Source organism: Marmota marmota, unplaced genomic scaffold, assembly GCF_001458135.2.
Source record: "Marmota marmota marmota unplaced genomic scaffold, marMar, whole genome shotgun sequence".
Taxonomy (NCBI): domain Eukaryota; kingdom Metazoa; phylum Chordata; class Mammalia; order Rodentia; family Sciuridae; genus Marmota; species Marmota marmota.
The window spans coordinates 2,551,173-2,558,361 of NW_026000001.1; positions in this window are offsets into that span (position 1 = coordinate 2,551,173).

Genomic DNA, 7,189 nt, shown 5'->3' on the forward strand with positions numbered 1-7,189 from the left:
GCATCGTCCCCTCGGAGCAGAGGGGACACACACCATTGTGCCCCAGGCTTCATGTACAATGGCTGCTCCCAGGCCATCGCCCCCCACCTGCTGCAGGCGCCTGGATGGGACAGAGATGCCCCGTGAGGGTCGCAGGCCTGGGGCACCTGGGCTTCTCCCCAAGTGTCACTAGGAAGTTCCCGTGGGAACCACTGTGCCCAGCTGCTCTTGCAGGCAGGGCTGCGGTGCCAGGAAGAGAGACCCGCCCCCGGCCCCTGTGGTGAGGACTCCAAGAGCAGGGAGCACGGGTGGCTCCAGAGCTGGGAGGATGAGGGGCGTGACCCGGGCTTTCCCTGGAGGCTCGGAGTAAGCAGGGTGGGTGGACGCTAGGTGGGCCGACCCTCACCTGCAGAGACCCTGACTGCCCTGTGGGACCAGCTGTGGGGCTCAGGGCAGGCAGTGGCTTTTTGAAGGGCCTCGTTGGCCTGAGTGGGCTGGGGACAGGAAGTGGGGCACGGAGGGGTGGCCATCTCTGCCAGCCGCCTGCCGTGTGGGCTGGTGGTGCCGCGGGGAGACCCTGGTGATGCCGGGTGACGCGGCCACTGCGGGGCTCCCTGGACTGGTGGGAGGTGAAGGGACCAGCACCCAGCGGAGGGGGTGCCCTGCCGGGAGCCGGGCGTCGCCAGGAGGGAAACTGAGAGCCAGGTGACGTGGTCGGGCAAGGGGATGGGAGGGTGCTCTGCTCCCCCGCCCCCCCCCGGGCACCCCCTTGTTCAGGGAAAACAGAAGGGAGGCCGAATATTGGGGCTGGAGGAAAGGGAGACTGGGGGGCTCTGGAGAGAGAGCAGCCCTTATCCTGATGAAGCCGAGACTGTGAACCTTTTCTAATAAACTGGCGCGTGGTGGGAAGCGCCTGGGCTCTGCAGGGTGGGCCTGCGGGCAGCGAGGGTGTATCCCAGCTCCCCCTGCGTCAGGGCCTGGCATGCTGTGGTGCTCAGTACGTGCTTGTGCACGCCCCCCCGGCCAGGACCTGGCCATGTGCTGCCCTGTTGCTCCAAACCTCCCTCCCTGTCCCTGGGACGGGGTTCAGTTCTGTGGGGCACGGGTGGGGCAGGCCAGGTCTGGCCGTGGCCCTCTGTCCACCGTGTCCCTGGCACCAGGCCTGCAGGGTGCAGACTCGACGACGGGGAATGAGGAGCCTGTGAACGCGGTGTCACCGGGTCACTGTCTGCAGTGGGTTCAACCAGGGCCCTGGAAGACGTGGCCCTGCTCTAGGCCTGCTCAGGGGACTTGCCCGGAAATCGGCTCTTAGCAGAGGTGGTTGAATTAGGGATCTCAGAGGGTCATCCTGGGTTGTTCATGATTCAAGGACAAGTGTGGTCGGGGGACGCACAGAGGGGGTGCACAGGAGAAGGGGGTCCCATGAGGACAGGTAGAGAAGGACTTCCGTGGTCTCAAGCCACGTCGGGAAGACCTGCAGCCCCTGGAGGCAAGGGGCCCCGAGAACCCCTGGAGGGGACACGGCCTGCTGACACCCCCACTCTGGGCTTCCACCTCGGGACGTTTCGTTTCCAGCCCTTGACTTGTGTCACTTGTCGGGCAGCCACGGAAAACATCCAGTTGCTGCCCACTGTCGAGAGCACAGTGCCGTGGCCACGTGGCTGCCCTGCTGGGCGCTGGCCCTGGACTTGGGAGGGAGGGGCGTTGCAGCCAACCATGGGCCAGTGCTGCTGTGTCAGGGGAGTGAGGGCAGCGGGCACCTGAGGCCGGGTGGCCCCACCCTGGCAGCCTCCTCGAGGGAGCGGGTTGGTCCCTGCCCCATCTCGGGTGAGCACTCAGCTTACTTAGGGTGCCTGAGGGGCCCCTGGGGTCTCGCGGTTCCCCTGGGCTGGCTTGGGGGCTCCGGGAGCTGGCTTCAAGGCTGGCTCCCCATCCCCCTGGGGGCTGGTGGAGTCCCCAGGGACGTCAACTTCTGTCCTTGGCACAGGTAAACAGCCAGCAGGGACGGAGGCCACCGCTGCTCCGGCCTGGGAGTCCCCTGCGATCTCAGTGGGCTTCCTAGCCTGGGTGGGTCCCTGCCGTCCTCTCCTGCGGTTTGGCCCTTTGGGGTGTTGGTGGATTGTTTCCATTCCCAGGTCAATGAGTCCAAACTATTTCCGATCTTAAAAGGGTTTTCGATTTTCTCCACTTGTGGTGAAGAAATGAGCCCAATTTTGAGATTCACTGTGGTCTCAGTCTCTGTGTGTGTGTGTGTGTGTGTGTGTGTGTGTGTGAGAGTGTGTGAGTGTGAGTTGGAGAAGGCACGGAGGTTCAGACTCTCCTCTAGTAAAAAATAAGTAAGTCCCGGGCTGGGGCTGGGCCGGGGCTCAGTGGTGGCGCGCTGGCCTAGCGCGTGTGAGGCACTGGGTTCGATTCTCAGCACCACATACAAATAAAGGCCATTGGCAACTAAGGAAACATGAAAACAAAGGCCAGGAAGTAAGTGAATGAATAAACCCTCCCCTCATTGTTCCCCCCGGGGTTTGGCACAGACTCCTCGGGGCCAGCCTCGCCTCCCTCCCTGTCCTCTACACGTCTGCCTCCTCGGCCACAGACTGGGCTGGTGTCTTCACAGCATGGCCCCTGCGCTGTCGTCCACTCCCCTTGGACATTCACCTTTGCAAAAATCGCACAGAGGCCAGTTCAGTCTCACCGTAAACCACGCGAATGTGAAGGAAGAAAGTTCCCCTGTGCCCGCCCGGGTGCCCTGGGTCCCCCGGAGGCCTTTCTGCCGTGCGTGCGTGGACTTGGAAGCAGGTATCCTCTTATGTGAGTGAGAGGACCCGGCCTGGTTGGTCCACAGCTACTTTTTTGAAAACACACGATGGGGTATGTCTTCTCCTTAGACTTTGCTCTCCTTGGCACCCTTGTCCCTGCTCTGCCATCACCTCCAAGGTGGCAGGCACCAGGGTTAATGTCCTGCGCTCACCATGGCTTTAGGTGCTTGTGAGGTCGCTTTATGGTCCCTGCTTTCCTTAGGAGATGAGGGCTCAGAGAGGCTGAGACACCTGCTCAGGATGCCCAGCTGCCCCAGAAGAGCAGGGGCTTCCCCTGGGTCTAGCAGGTGGCGGGGCATCCGTTCCCAACCACCAGGCTGTCACATCTCCACCCAGATTGTAAAGTCAGGCCTCTCACCTGCCCCTGGACGTGGTGCTGGTCCTCGAAGAAGGGTGTCAGTCTTGTGGCTCTGGTCCCTGGAGGCCCCAGCAGCTCTCTCGGTCGGTGCGCAGGTCCTGCTGTCTCTGGCCAGGCCCGAGCCCTCGGTGTCTGCCCCCTCACTCGCGCGCGGCTCCCCTCACTGCCCTCTCCTCGGGAGCCTGACCCCAGGACCCCAGCCAACCTTGGCTGGCCTTCCTCTGGGAAGTGGGAGGCGGAGCTGGCTTAAATGCAGGAAGGCCCCCAGCCTCCCACGTGGGTGCAGCAGAGCTGGGTGGGACTCGCTGACCAGGGCTAATGAGCCTATCCCTGCCCAGGGGACGAGCAGGATGAGGCTGGGGGCCTGCAGGGAGCCTTGGGAGGACCACCCTTCCTGGCCCTCTGCCGCGTCTTCCCTCTCAGAGACCTCAGAGCATTAGCAGGCCCCACCGCCGGGAAGCTGGGGTGGGGCGTGGAGGGAATGGGGGCTCTTGTGGGCTGGGAAAGGCCATTAGGGCCCCCCGACGGCCCGGGTGCAGAGACGTTATGGCTAATGGACTTGCCCGGCTCTGCTTGCTGAAGGATGGGGAGGAAGGAGCCCGGGATCCAGAGCGCAGAATCTTATTCCCACTCCGGCTTCTGCCACTTGTGAATTGGGGGACTCTTCCGAGCCCCAAAGTCCTCACTGAAAGCTCATAATCCCTCTCTGGCCCCTGACTCCCCTCAGAACCAGGATCACATGGGGAAGGAGATGCTCCCCTCTGTCCCCACGCCTCGCCTTGGCCACCTGCGCCTCCTCCCAGGCGAGGAAGAGTCCTGATGTCACGAGGCCCCTCAGGGTGGGAGGGAGGTGGACGCCTCAGCTGGGCCACCAGCAATGGCTTAGGCCCTGGGGGGGCCCGGGGCCACCACTGCGTTAATTCTGGCTGGGTGGGCCAGCCCTGCCGTGGAGAAGTAGGTGTGGGAGACGTGAGCACCCGCTTAATACGAATGGAGGAGGCAGGGAGGTGGGGAGGTCAGATGTGGACCCCAGTGACAGAGGTGTCTGGTCTGCTGGGACAACCCCAGGGGAGGAGGGTCCTCCTGGCCCTGCGGTGACGGCCACAGGAAGTTCATTCTGTGCTTGCTGCTTGGGGATCCTGGTACCCACTGAGAACACGAGAGCTGCACCCAAAGATGGGGACAGAGGCTCAGGAGGCGTCGGGCTCCCAAGGCAGGAGTGGCCGTGCTCTTGTACCTCCTGTGCGCATCTTGGCCGTTCCTGATTGAGGGACAGAGGCCTCTGGGTTCTTGGACGCCTGGGCCCATCCACACCCACTTTTCAGAAGGGCGGACCACCCACTTTGCAAGTCACTGCGTGGTAAAGTGCAACTGGGGGGTCCCGGGGGGTGACACTGTGGCCCGCCCTCTGTGTTGGGCCACGGGTGTGGCAGCTGGCCCAGCTCTGCTTCCCACTCCCACAGCTGTCGGTTTTCCCTGCTCTGAGCTCCAAGGAGCCGAGAGGGACAGCTGTCTTCAAGATCCTGGTCAGGTGATGCTTAAGGCTGGACTTTAGACTCAAGGATCATCCATCAAAGAGAGGTCATGGTGTTTGCTACTGGTTCATGAAACTGACCAAAAGCAAAGAGGCCAGCAGTTATAAAGGGGTTAAGAAGGCTCACCGCCAGCCACCCAGCTCATCCTGGGCTTTCCCCTGACCTTTGAACCTGTGCCACCTGAGTGGTCCCTGCTGGGTCATACCCGTTCCCCGTGGGTTGCTGGACTGAGCGCCTCAGTACCTTGCCTGGCTGGTGGCCAGAGGCTCTCTGGCTTCTTTCCAACGTCACCGCTCCCCACATGGCAGCGGGCTCACGAGTGCCACCAGTGGAGACCGTCACAACCTTACGCACCCAGGCACCTTGCTGTGTCCCATGGATCGTGCAGCCTGTGTATCCAGGGAAGGGCGCGAATTCACCAGAGCGTGACCGCCGGGGCCATCTTGGATTCCGGCTACCATCTGGATGGTGACCGAGGACCCTCTTGAGCTCCGGGTGCTCACTGTGTCCCGTCCAGCAGGGAAAATGCTACAGCCAAGAACCACCAAGTGCTGTGTGTGCTTTCTCTTCCAAGTGGGAGGGTTTTGTTCAATTATGTTCTTATTCCGTTTTTCTGGGTATGTGAGTCAATCAATTCTCGTAAACACGCCTGCCCACACCCACCCGCCCTCTCCCGAGCTGGACTAACCCGGTTCTGTTACTTGCCACCAGGGCTCCTGGCCGATATGGGGCACGGATCTGCCCGGGAGGCTAATTGAGAGCAGCGTGAAGCGAGGTGAATGTTGTGTTGGGCGGGGCCCGGCGGGGCGCTGGACTGGCTGCCCAGTGGCGATGGGAAGCCTTGGGCGGGGCGGACACGTTCTTCTTGGGGGAGTGACACCTCCCGTCTGTTGTTTTGTGGATGACATGGGCACAGATGCACTGGTCAGAGATTAGTGTGTCTTATGTGTGAAGTGGTCACATTCTCCTGCGTGTCAAGGAGGCCTCCATTAGATTAATTACAAAGACTTAAAAAAAACGTCTGCCTGCGTAGGTGAGCCTCTCTGGGACTGCCAGGAAACTTTGTGCTGCCGGCCTGACTCATCCAACAGGGCTTCCCGCGAACCCCATGCACCCTGCCGCCTCCGGTTCTCCACTTCTCCAGCCCCGGCTGGCGTCCTCAGGAGCTCTGTTCTGGAAGGACCCTCGAAGGTCTGGCTTCCTGGCCTGGTCACTGGCATTTTGAGGGGCACATTGCCCTGGCCGGGCTTCTTCCCCAACAGTGAGAGGCAGGACCCATCTCTCCACCACCTTCTAGATGAGCCCATGGTTCCTGGGAGGAAGGAGGCATCCTGGCTCAGGATTCTGAACCAAGCTGTGCAGATGTGAAACCATCTTGTGCTTAAAAATTCTGGCATAAAATATGAAACCCAAGTTATGTGGAAACCACAGCGGGCAGGGCTTGGGGACGGCGGGTACCAGAGTCCTTCAGCCAGATGTAAAAGAGAGGAGAGACCACAGCTCCCACTGCCTGCCGAGCTCCCCCTCCCTCTGCCCCTCTGCTGACAGCCTGAAACAGAGCCTTGTCCTCCCTCGGCCTCAGTCCACTGAGGAAGCCAACCAGGTCCGTCTGGGTGCCCCGGGGGCCGTGCTGGGCATGTCCACCTCAGGTGTCTCCGACTGCCGTCACTTTCCTGATGGGGGATGCCAAGGTCAGAGGCTGAGCTTGCAGGGCCACTAGACAGCCACCATGGGGAGCCTTTGGGTGGTGACTTGGGGCTCCAGCCTGGTCATCCACCTGCTGTGGCTGACCTTGGTGAGGCCCAACTTCCCCAACTGGTACTGATGCAGGTCCCATGTGGCCCCGCTCTGAAGACCAAACCAGACCCCTGCCTGAGGCTGTGGGCCCAGGGCCTCAACAGATGGCAGTCATTTCCCTGATGGCCAGAGCTTGGAGAGGCTGTTGGTGGGCACTCCTCTCCTTCGCTGGCCACTCACTTTCTCCCCTCCACCTGCCGAGTCCCTGCCCTGATGCCTGACCAGGGTGGGCCGGGCACCGACACAGGCAATTCCACCAGCTCTGTGAGGTCCGTGCAGTGCCCTCCAGGGAAACCGAGGCACAGCAAGACTGAGGCCTGTGGCTGGCAGGTCACAGACCTCCACCTCCCGGAGACTCGCTCTTGACTTCAAATCTGGCCTTGCTCATCCCTTGCGCCATCTGCCATCTAAAAGACCGTGCATCTTTTCTTGCTTGGTTCTGTAGAGGTAGTGGGTGCAGGAAGGGTGGCCCAGTCCCTCCTGCCTGCCCTCCCGACTCTTCATGTGCTGGGTGGGAGTGGTTTGCTGGTGCCCCGGGGCAGCCCAGCAGTCCCTCAGTAGGAGCTGTGCCGTTCTGCCGTGGAGTGGCTGTCTCTGAGAACGGCCTGGCTGCAAAGTGTCAGGACCCAAATCTGCGCTGCTCAGGCCCCTGGCCTCCTGCTCTTACCAAACACCCGAGAGAAGGGACGGGGGGACGGGGGGGA